This window comes from Scardinius erythrophthalmus (genome assembly GCF_964197995.2).
Source record: "Scardinius erythrophthalmus genome assembly, chromosome: 8".
In the NCBI taxonomy this organism is placed as follows: Eukaryota; Metazoa; Chordata; class Actinopteri; order Cypriniformes; family Leuciscidae; genus Scardinius; species Scardinius erythrophthalmus.
The window spans coordinates 38,619,649-38,631,778 of NC_138228.1; positions in this window are offsets into that span (position 1 = coordinate 38,619,649).

The window sequence follows — 12,130 nt, forward strand, 5'->3', positions numbered from 1 at the left end:
AGAACACGTAAAACTGCGCCGCGTTATCACAACAATGAATTTGACATACAGTAACATCTATGATAACCAATTTAGTATTAAAACTTAATTTTCTTGCGGTTAATTCATTTTAATGAAATAAAAGTGTGATGAGGTTCAAGAGTCAGGAAGGAAGACGACAGGGGTCGACGTGACTGGGACTCGTACTTTATAAAAAAAAAGCAAAACAAACAAAAGTCGTGCACAACGTGCATTCACCGTGGCAACCGCGACGCACAAAACAGTTCAAAAATGAGAGCTCGGATTCACCAGTTTTCTTTCTCTGCGTCCAATTTTCTCTTTAGTCTCTCTCTCGTTCCAGCGCGCGGCTTATAAGCGGTCTCTCCACGCAGATCACAGCAATAAGACACAGGTGTTCGTCATTTGCACTCGACCTACTCCCATTACAGACCGCGCTGAACCACGCCCCCCTCGCCACAAAAAGCATGTCATTATAAAAATAGAACTTAGTCTCATCCATGAACATGATTTTTCGATTCCCGTCTGACTGATTTACATCATAGACTGTAAGAAATAGATTTACATCCACGGAGGAGTTTAAAACGACAGTTCCCATCATTCCACGTCATCAAGCTACGCCGTTGTTGTTGTTTGGAGTGTAGCGCCCTCTAGCGGCAAAAAATTCTTGCATATTATATCTTTAAAGGGATAGTTCACTTTGAAATTAATTTTTGATATGTTTTAGCTTACCTCAAGGGCATCCAAGATATAGGTGTCTTTGTTTCCGCAGTAGTTTCAATTTTGATATTTTTAGGTCAAACCGTTCTTGTCTGTCAGTCATATAATGCAGGTCGATGGTCACTGGCTCAAAACACAAGCACAGAGTCCAAATTAAAACAATTCCCCATCGTCCAAATGAAACAATTCCCCATCATGAGTACACATTGATGGCCAACGAGCGGTTTGTGTGAGAAAACGAACAGTATTTATATCGTTGTTATCTCTTGAAAACAGCACACGTCCAAATGATCTGACGGCGCGGGCGGGTATAGATATATACACTAGATGTCGCTTGGCTACGGTTTGCAGTAGCCAAGGCGACATCTATGTATATATCTATACCCGCCCGCGGGTATGTACTTATGATGGGGATTGTTTCATTTGGACGATGGGGAATTGTTTTAATTTGGACTCTGTGCTTGTGTTTTGAGACAGTGTCCATCGACCTGCATTATATGACTGACAGACAAGAACGGTTTGACCGAAAAATATCAAAATTGAAACTACTGCGGAAACAAAGACACCTACATCTTGGATGCCCTTGAGGTAAGCTAAAACATATATAAAATTAATTTCAAAGTGAACTATCCCTTTAAGACATCAGTACTGAGCATTGAACAGTGAGTGCCAGCATCCTGAGCACAAGCTCTACTCTTCAGCACAATGGTAACCACAAAATTCAAAAACAGAATCTCCTCTGAATGTCCAACATAACTGAACATTAAACATTAACATAAACTACCAAAATCTTTTGCTAAATTTACTTGCATATCCCATGCTGGGAACTAAAGATCCACTGCCCAGGGCTGCGTTTCCCAAAATCATTGTGAGCTAAGTTGTTCGTAGAGCCTTTGCCACCAATGGTCTCTCCGATCAACTCATGGTGCTCATGGTGCTTTTGGAAAACACACCCCTGGGCAGTGGATCTGTAGTTCCCAGCATGCTTTGCAAGGGACTGCATTAGGAGAGTACATTTAGGGATTAAGTGTTATTTTATGTGTTTTACAGTAAAGGGAAATATGTTGGTAGTTTATGTTAATGTTTAATGTTCAGTTATGTTGAACATTTAGGAGTTTCTGTTATTGAATGTTGTGGTTACCATTGTGGCGAAGAGTAAAGTGCTGTCAATTGCGATGTTCACTTTGATGCACTTTGAACTTATTGTGTGTAATAAAGCCTATAATCACAATTTCTCATTGAAGCAAAATTCTCCAATCAGCAAGGAGGAGGTGCGCATGTGTCTGATGTGTCAATTTATGTTACATAAAACTGACTGAAGTAGGTTACAACAAGAAAATTAGAATTTGTAGGAATCAGGTAGAAATACCTCCTTAAAGAAGCAACTGCACATGTTCACTTTTTACATTGTAAGCCATAATATAAATAAATGAAACATTTAGGCAGACTTTCTACTTCACTGGATATCTTGTATATTTTGAATGTTGATTTCTGTATTGATGCAAGCTTTAAAGTTACAGTTCAGAAAGAAAGATGCACTTCATCGAACACACTGACCTTTCATGACACTAAATGCCAAATGGTCTAAGATGTCACCATGGGAACTGGCTAAAAATAGCCTATGTTAGGCTTTTCAGCAAACATTAAACAATTAAGAAACACAAAATCATTCATGAAATACCAAGATTGTACAAAAATATTAAACTTAATAAGTTTAATAAGTTTGGAGTTTTAGTAAGAATTTGTAATTATTAATTTTTATAAAATAACAGTATTTAAATACATTATAGTATTTAATAATAATAATAAAAAAAAACGTAACAGTATCCCCTAACCTCACATTTATGGAGGGAAAAGCAGCCTTGTCCTGAGAACAGTTCATTAAACTCAGTTGTTTACCCAAAAGCTACTGTATTATAAAAATGGGAGATTAGAATTTAAGTTTAAAGGACATAATTCACTTAAATGATTCTAAATTAAGATGGTAAACATGCCAATGCTAAACAAATCAAGCATTTGTTTGATTAGATCTTTGATTGAAAACCTTATTGAAATATAGACCTTGTGACAATTTCCCAACAATGATATTGTTATAGGATTGAAATCATGCAAATAGAAAAGATTTCATTTTCCATTTCACTTCAACTCATATTTCTTTTATTAAACAGATGACACCTATTATGCTTACAAATATTGGGTCTATATAATCATATATCAAACATATGATGCTCTGTTAAGCATTCTATATGATAATCTTTGTTACAGAAAGTGTTATTTGACATCAGTTACTGTAGATTTGAGAGGTTGTGAGATGCTCAAGGCAGCAGGAGTGTGTTAAACAGCTCATGATTCCCTCTGCAGGACACATGTGTGAGCTGCCTGTGTCAACACATACAGACTGTCAGGTGACATGTGACCTCAAACAGCTTCATCAAATGCACACTTAACCCTTTATGTATGGAATGATATTCCGGACATTATTCAAAAGGAATTGCAAATTGTATTTGCAATTGCGTTTTCAAATTGTGGACGCATAAAATGTGACATAATCCAAACGCAAATGCAAATCGCGCATTACCGTTTGCATTTTCGTTTAAGCGAACGCACAGTGACTGCCAAATTTAAAATGGAAATGCAAAGTCCGTTTGCAACTGTGTTTCCCATATCTAACGAGTCTTGACCCTGTCATATTTAAATAGCAATTTCAATTACCAAGTCTGCTTTTTCACTTTCTCAGCGTCGCGTATGTAGCCAGCCAAAACTCAAATGAAATCGCAATTCCCTTAGTATTTCCATTTCCGATGCCTTACACGGAAACCTGTCAATCAGCGTCAAGGGTGGGATTATGCTATGGGGCGTGTTCGTGTTGGGACGTGACGTCACTCACAGTCGACGCTTAAGAGGTGATGCCCTGAACAGACAGACGCCGATTTATTTTAAACAATGGAGGTAGTTGGTGAAATTGTGGAGGACCTGATGCTCGCGCAGCAAGTTGATGACAGTACATCCTCTACAGATGTAGGTAATGTAACAAAAGTCACAAAATTCCATGACACTGAGATAAAGATTTGGTTTTGGTTTAGTTTAAAATGAATATTTCTTAAACCATCATGTTGTCTTTGGGTTCTGTTTGGATCTCATTTGATATTTCCCCTCATTCAAAAAAAACATATCTCCCTTATCTCAGTGTCATGGAATTTTGTGACTTTTGTTACATTATTTGTCTAAACACACAAAAAAACCTGGGTTTGATTTAATTGGTCTGAAAGTAGCCTATGTATAATTTTGTTTTTGTCCATTTCACAGTTGAGATTAATTTAAAATGATTAAATCCCACATAAATCTAAACAAATAGAATACACCATAAATGTAAAGTGGAACAAACATTCTCTCTCTCACACACACACACACACACACACACACACACACACACACACACACACACACACACACACACACACCAGCCGCGGCGCTACATTTTAGGTCCGGGCCCATCCATTTCTACTATGGTTTTGTACGTTTCTTCATTCGGATCTATTTGCGATCCATTCAATTCTAAACAACGCAGTTTACATGCTTTGTCCTTGTTACATTATTCATTAAGTGATAATAATAATTAGTGATAATAATAATTAGTGATAATAATTATCAGTGAACTTGATAAATGTTGCAGATATGTTTTACTATGCATGCAAACAAATGCCTTTCAACTTATGCGTGCAAAATTCAGAATAAAATGAATGTGTACAAATAGAGAGTCTGTACATGTTGTAGCCATTAAATAAGCTCATTTAGTTTCATATTTGTTAAAATATTATAATGTTATTTTTTCATCTATGTTGATTATGAAAAGTGAACCGCACGAGTAAGATAGGATGCGCAATATATCGAGAGATGTGGGTCAGACATGATTTTGACCACTTTTTGTTTTGTAGAAAGCCTTTTTAAGTGAATTTCGTTTTGTATAAATTGTATCTTAATTTTAATATTTTTTTTATCAACCAATAATTTTTTATTGCCTGGATTTAATAAATTAAAAAGGAAATATAGCAGACAATAAAATCATTGAGGCGCCCGCGCGGTCATTGCATTGCTCGTGAACAGGAGCGCATCTCATCCTAACTTAACGAAACTCAACGTATGCCTCACAGACATGAAATATATCTTAAGAAAGCCCAAAATGTATTTTTAACAATTTAAAACGAAAAGAAAAAGGCTACTCTCTGATTATGTAATCCATGATTTCTCTCTATAGGCGCGTTCACTATATGGAGATGACGATCGTCAACTTCATCTTTACAGCTGTTGTTACTGTTAATAAACTAAAAAAATAATAGGCCTATAATTTTATTAAACAATAAATTAAATTAAACTGTAATTGTCTTAAAAAAGCAGCAAAAAAAAATCCGTTTTTTTTTTTTTAAACCTATGCTAACTACGCTTTAAATTCAGGTATAGTTAGTCGCTGTCCTCGGTGCCGCAGAAAAGCACTGAAACGGAGATGAAGGGGAACCCGTTTTTTGTTTTTGGCTTATTTTAACTGGCCCATCCAGTTTTCTGGAGGCCCACCTACAATCAAAATCCTGCGCCGCTAGTGACACACACACACACACACACACACACACACACACAGGTTTAACTGCAACAGACAGCATTTTTATTGAATTTCGCAAATTGAGAACACTTATTTGAAGGGGTGAGACCTAGCACCGACACTCAACTCTTGTGCTATGTCCAGTAAAGGACGTCCAGGTTCTTTAGTTGTCCTGTCCTTCACAAAAAGCCTATTATTAGCTACTTCACTGAGGTTGGCGAAGACAACATTACTGATGTTGATGTTGGTCAAGGCCACGAAAACATTTAACTTATCCAAAATGAAATGGCTTCTGAGTAAGAGAACATCTGTAGAGGATGTACTGTCATCAACTTGCTGCCCGAGCATCATAAGGTCCTCCACAATTTCACCAACTACCTCCATTGTTTAAAATAAATCGGCGTCTGTCTTTTCAGGGCATCACCTCTTAACCGTCGACTGTGAGTGACGTCACGTCCCAACACGAACACGCCCCATAGCATAATCCCACCCTTGACGCTGATTGACAGGTTTCCGTGTAAGGCATCGGAAATGGAAAAACTAAGGGAATTGCGATTTCATTTGAGTTTTGGCTGGCTACATACGCGACGCTGAGAAAGTGAAAAAGCAGACGTGGTAATTGAAATTGCTATTTAAATATGACAGGGTCAAGACTCGTAAGATATGGGAAACACAGTTGCAAACGGACTTTGCATTTCCATTTTAAATTTGGCAGTCACTGTGCGTTCGCTTAAACGAAAATGCAAACGGTAATGCGCGATTTGCATTTGCGTTTGGATTATGTCACATTTTATGCGTCCACAATTTGAAAACGCAATTGCAAATACAATTTGCAATTCCTTTTGAAAAATGTCCGGAAAATCATTCCATATTTATGTGTCATGCTGAGAGCAATGAATATCCTATAATTAATAAATCATTGTCATTTTGTCAGATTCATGTGAGATTCATTATTGTTTCCAAATTATGTAAGACATCGTTGAACATAAATTTAAATATATTTTTTACTTCATTATTAAATTTTTATTTCTTTGCTTTTTAGTAGATATTGTCACAAACTGTGTGTTTAATTTTAGCCTACTCTCCTGGACTTTTACTTTGTTATAGTTAGTTTCCTGTTTCCTTTGTTCTTAGTTTCCCCGCCAGTCATCAGTTCTCATTCAGTCGATCAACTCGGGACAACACATGAATATGAGATATCGTGCTCTTGCGCCATCTGCTGAAGACACCTTTATTCAGGCCTGAAAGGCCAATGACACATGATGACGTGGGAGGGGTCACCTGCCCACAGCATATAGCTGCAGTCGTATGCATCATTCCCTTTGTTCTTCAGCTCTTCACCGTGCTGCTACAACGCCATCACGGCACAGTTTTCGTGAGGAAAGCCCACTGTGGTGATTCCTGTCGAAAGGCACAAGCAGAGAAAAGTTTTAAAAGCACAAGTTTAGCATTGCTAACAAAAAACGAAATTTTCTCGGGCAAAATGGCTCAAAACAAGGGTTCTCGCCCTGTCCAATGACATGAGGATACTTGTTGTCCGAAAAAGATACTCACGGGCGCTGCCCAGTGTGTTTGGGGATTGTCCACACCAAGCTGACTCTCTCCAACCCTGGAGCATACACTGCCGACAGCTTCGTTGCTCGACACTCGAGCAGTGTGTAGAGTTTGTTGAGCGGGTGCTCGATTGTGCAGTGGACAGGCACGGTACGCTTCTGTCTTCGGGTGCTGTTCCGGATGTGGCTCTAGCCATTTTGAGGAAGCCACAGAAATTTGGGGCGATCGGAGGTTGTGGGTGATTTCAACAATGTTCCTCTGATTTTGAGTGTTGGGAGAAAGATTAACTTGAGGCGGGCAAGGAATTCTCCGACGACAATTTTCAGGCGGGGCAGATCACGGCTTCCCCCTCACCCTCTGAGGCGACGGGTGGAAGTGAGATGATGGAGGATCCCTTCATTGAGCTATATCGGAGAGCAGCAGCAAAGCTGTCGGAGGAGTGGCCTGCCCCTTCCCCGATTTAGAAAAGCTTGTGCTTCGGCGGGTTCTATTTGCCTCCTCTATTTGGCCTGCACAGCTAGAGCTTTGAGCAATATGTCCTTACTGTAGACCTATCAGGCCATTTGTTTGGGCAAGCTGAGCGAGGCCGTGTCGGGGGAAGGTAGTGTGACGAGCTCATGGGGGAAGTACGATCCATGGCTGACTACATACTGTGTGCAACACATTGCACGTTGGTATCTTTAGGTCATGCAATGACAAGTACAGTGTTGGCTCAGCGCCATCTATGGTTGACTTTGGCAAACTTGCCTGAACGAGATCGGAACCGCACCAATCTCCCCGAATCTCTGAGGGGTTCAGTACGTAGAAAATTTAGCATACCAGCACAGTCGGCTGCACAACCAGGGTTTAGGTCGTCTTCTTGACCGCCACCAGCTAAAAGCTGGCTGCAGCAACAGCACCAAGACCCAGCACTGGGAGGCTGGGCGAGCACACACACAGCCTATACAGCAGGCGGGGTCTGGAAAGAGGGGCCTCCCCCCGGTGAAGGGAACATTTTTCTCCGCATGAAAGAAGGGGCGTTCAAATTCCTAGCTCGCAGACTAGTGAGGAACATCTGTTCAGAGCCAGCCGCTTTCTTCGGTGATGCCTTCTCAGCTGATGATTTCTTCTCAGCAAAGGGGCAGGTGGTTCCACAAGGGAAGATGGAGGAAGGGTTTTACAGCCGTTACTTCCTACTCCCAAAGAAGCGGGGGCTTGTGCCCAATTCTGGATTTACGGCATTTTAACAAGCAACTCAGACGTTAGAAGTTCAAAATGCTTACAGTACGTCATCTGGTTTAGAGATAGATTCGGTACAAAACACAGCTATGCTGTCACTTCAAAGGGCCGAGAATTTTCGCAGTCTTTTTTGGCTGGGAAGGCGAGTGTGTTTTCGTATAGTGTTGAGATTGCTGGGGTTTATGGCCTCAATAATAGCAGTCGTTTGGCTGGGTCTTCTCTTTATGCGTGCGTTCCAGAGATGGGCACTGAGCACTGGTCTGAATGCCACACGGCATTTATACAGACAAGTGATGATAACGCCAGTGTGTGTTCGAGCTCTGGTTCCCTGGGGATCTCGGGTCTGTTGACAGAGGGAATTCCCCTAGCCAGAGTTACGTCATGTATAATGGTGACGACAGATGCTTCACTACATGGACTCTGTGCCAGGGTAGATCTGTAAGGAGAGAATGGTGGACAGCACTGAAAGAGCATCATATAATGCGTCTGAACGCGATGTGTACAACAAAACTCATGTCAGGGGTATAAAGTGCACTCTCATTCGAGTTGCCTGCTCTGTCAAACCTCATGATTGATTCGGAGGAAGACAGGAGACGCAGACTGTGTGTTCATCTGACCAACTTTTTGTGTGTTTACCGAACCCAGTTCGTGGAAAACCGCTGTCTAAACAGCTTCTTTCGCATTGGATCGTGGAGGCGATATCAATTGCATACAAAAGTAGAGAGTTAGTTCTGCCGGCAGGGGTACGGGCGCATTCCACAAGAGGCATGGCAACGTCATGGCCGTTGTTTAGAGGGGTGTCTGTGGAGGACATTTGTTCGGTTTTACCGACTAGATGTCACAGTTTTGACAGTGGCTCAGTCCGTGCTTACAGCAGGGGCTTTAAGCCAGGGGCCGTCGCTCCCTTGAAAAGAAAAAGGGGTATGTGGTGGTGCTGGTCCCTTACGTCTAGTTCAGTGACTTGCGAGGCGTGAATATATGTCCCATAGTCATGTGTTGTACCGAGTTGACCGACTGAATGGGAAAGTTGTGTTATGCATATAACTACTGTGTCCAGAAGGAGGGAAACGAGGTACAACGAGGCCCCATGCAGTCGGAGGCTCGGAGCTGGACTGAACAAAGGGAATGCTGTGGGCAGGTGACCCCACCCATGTCGTCATGCGTCAATTAGTGATGGGAAGTTCAGATCGTTTTACTGACTCTCTCGTTCCATTTCGTTCATCAAAATGAACAAATCTTTATTCGAGTCATTTTGTTAATTTAAGTGGCTTTAAATGTTATACTTTTAACAGCCAAATTCCCCGAAAACATCCACCTGCACAATCTCGATCATATTTTGAATTAAGAAATCATTATTATGCAGCCAAAGATAATTTACAGGGAACATAAATATTTAATTTACCTTCCGAGTCTTTGGTTCATTAGGAAGTATGCAAGGATATACTTCCTTATATACCCACGAGGTGGGGCGGAGTTACGCTATGCAAATTCCGCAGACCCAAGGCATTTCATTGCCATTGGCTCGTTTTCTAATTCTCGAAGGTTATAGGCTTTCTAAGCGAAACCCCATTCGTCGTCACAACGTAACTCGTAGTGACCACAAAAGGGAATGTTTGTTACCAGATCTTGGGCCCCATTGACTACCATAGAATTTTCCTATTCCTACCACTGTTTGGTTACCCCTATTCTTCAAAATATTTTCTTTTGTGTTCAGGAAAAGAAAGAAATTCATACAGGTTTGGAACAACTTGATGGTGTGTAAATGATGACATAATTTTCATTTTTGGGTGAACTATCCCTTTAAATACCTTTGTTTTGTACCCTTCTGAAACTACATCTTTATCATCTGGACTTTATCGTTACAAATATGCCAGGGTAGGTTTATTTCAGGATATAAGCTGTATGGTGAAATTGTGCACTGTCTGAGTAGGTACTACATTTTAATTTGAACTTACTCTCCGACCGTTAAAAAAGTGTGTAGTTGTATGAATGTAATCCGGACGTACTACATCCGCCATGTTGTCATTATCATGTGACCTACCAGAGTCAGTTGTGTCCCTTTCACCTCCATTCATAAATTCTCTCCTGTGGCCTCATGGGATGGACACTTTACTTTCTCATGAGGCCACAGGGATGAGCTTTTGTGACACATTCTCTAAGTCATCACAATGGGAACATGTCATTTACCTATAGACAGTGTTTCAGATTTCACAGAATGAAAACATCCTGTAAAGGTTAATATAATATTAATTTGTTCTTTTTACAACATAATTCCAACATAAAACTATATTAGCTATAATGTGAAAGTAGAATTTTCACTTAAAAAACTAAAACGTCAATGTTTCATTTAGTTTACTTACTATAAATAAAGAAAACTACAAAAAGACCTTAATGGTTGCTATGTCCAGTCGTGTTACTTTTAAAAGTTATGCATAACAATATTGCGTTACTCCCTAAGAAAGTAACTAATTGCATTACTTAGTTACTTTTATCGAAAGTAATGTGTTAAGTTACTTTTGTGCTACTTTTTCCTCACCTGAGACTACTTGTTTTTAAATAACAACAACAAAACAAGTTCTATTTTTGGAAAATGTAAAGGCCAAAAGTGAAATGAATAAGCCTCATGCTGAAGGAAATGCAAATTCTGTACAGTAGAGGGCGCAGCTCAAACAAACCTGACAGCTGTGCTGACATTCTGGATTACAGAAGAATAAGACACAGGAGAAGAAAGACTCTTATTTCAGCAAAGAAAGAGACACAAATGTGATGTTTGTATAAAGTCATTTTAGCTGGTTGAATTGGATCGTCAAAGCTTATCAGCAAATACATTGGTTAATAAAGTGAGATTAAATACATAAAGTACATTTGTATTATTTAACACATTTAATGTTATACTTTTTTGATGGTCCCTTTTACACATTCTGTTGGCTATATTATAAAAAACAAAAACAAAAAAAAAAAAACAAGGAACTCCCGCACACTATCAATACTTGAAAATGAGTATCGAGTATTGATAGTGTGCTGGAGTTCCTTGTGTTTTTATTTTATTTTTGACCTACCCATTTGGTCTTTTTTCCCACGCACCTATCACCTGCAGGAGTGCGATAGTGATTGCCAATTGACTATAATATTTTCAAAATTAAGAATTAGCAGATATTAAGCAGACACTCTACTTATACTCTGAGTTGACACATAGGTGCAACATCACATAGTCAACAGAATGTTCAAAGAGGACCATCAAAATAATGTGTTACCTATTTCATTGTAGGTTTGCGTAATATTCGAATAGTCTAGAATTACTATTACTCACGTTAATACGTTACTCTTAACACTGGTTATGTCTTTTTCAAATACATGAAATGCTATGCATGTATGCATCGTATTTTCTGTTATGAACTAAGATGGATTAAAACCCACAATAGTATCTGCAGTCAGTAAAGCTTGCTGACTCTGGTGTCAAGCGAAAATACTACTATTTTACCTAAATGGTTTCTTTTAATTGTTTTTTTTTTCCTGGGAAGGGTCATTTACTGTAAGAAAAAATTAACAAAACAGTTTGAAACCATGATTTTTTTTATTAGATCAATATAAAAAAGCACTTTAAATTAATGGTACAGTCGTTTCAAGTCTGTCAGTGTAGTCTCAATGTCTTTATATAGGATACTTTTTTATTTCACCTCTGTGAAACAGTGTGTAGGTATTACACCAGGTTTGTGGGTACTGTGTCTAATTCACAAGAGAGGTTCCGTTTTCACCCACCATAACCATGTCAATATCTTATTTTCACACACTAAAGCAGATTTTCACAGTTCTCAGACCAGTAATGGTGTCTTTAAGATGCTTTCAGTTGTCATTGGCACATCTATAATATTTATTTACTGATCAAGGCATGACCTCAGATTGATTTCACTTTGTATGTCTTGATATGGCACTGTGCCTATTTGTGAAAGTGGGACAGAGTTCAGTCGACTCTTCTCTGTGAGTCGGAAAACAACAGGCTCTTTGTTCTGATTCTTCATTAGCGCTGCTCCACATGTTCTGCACTGC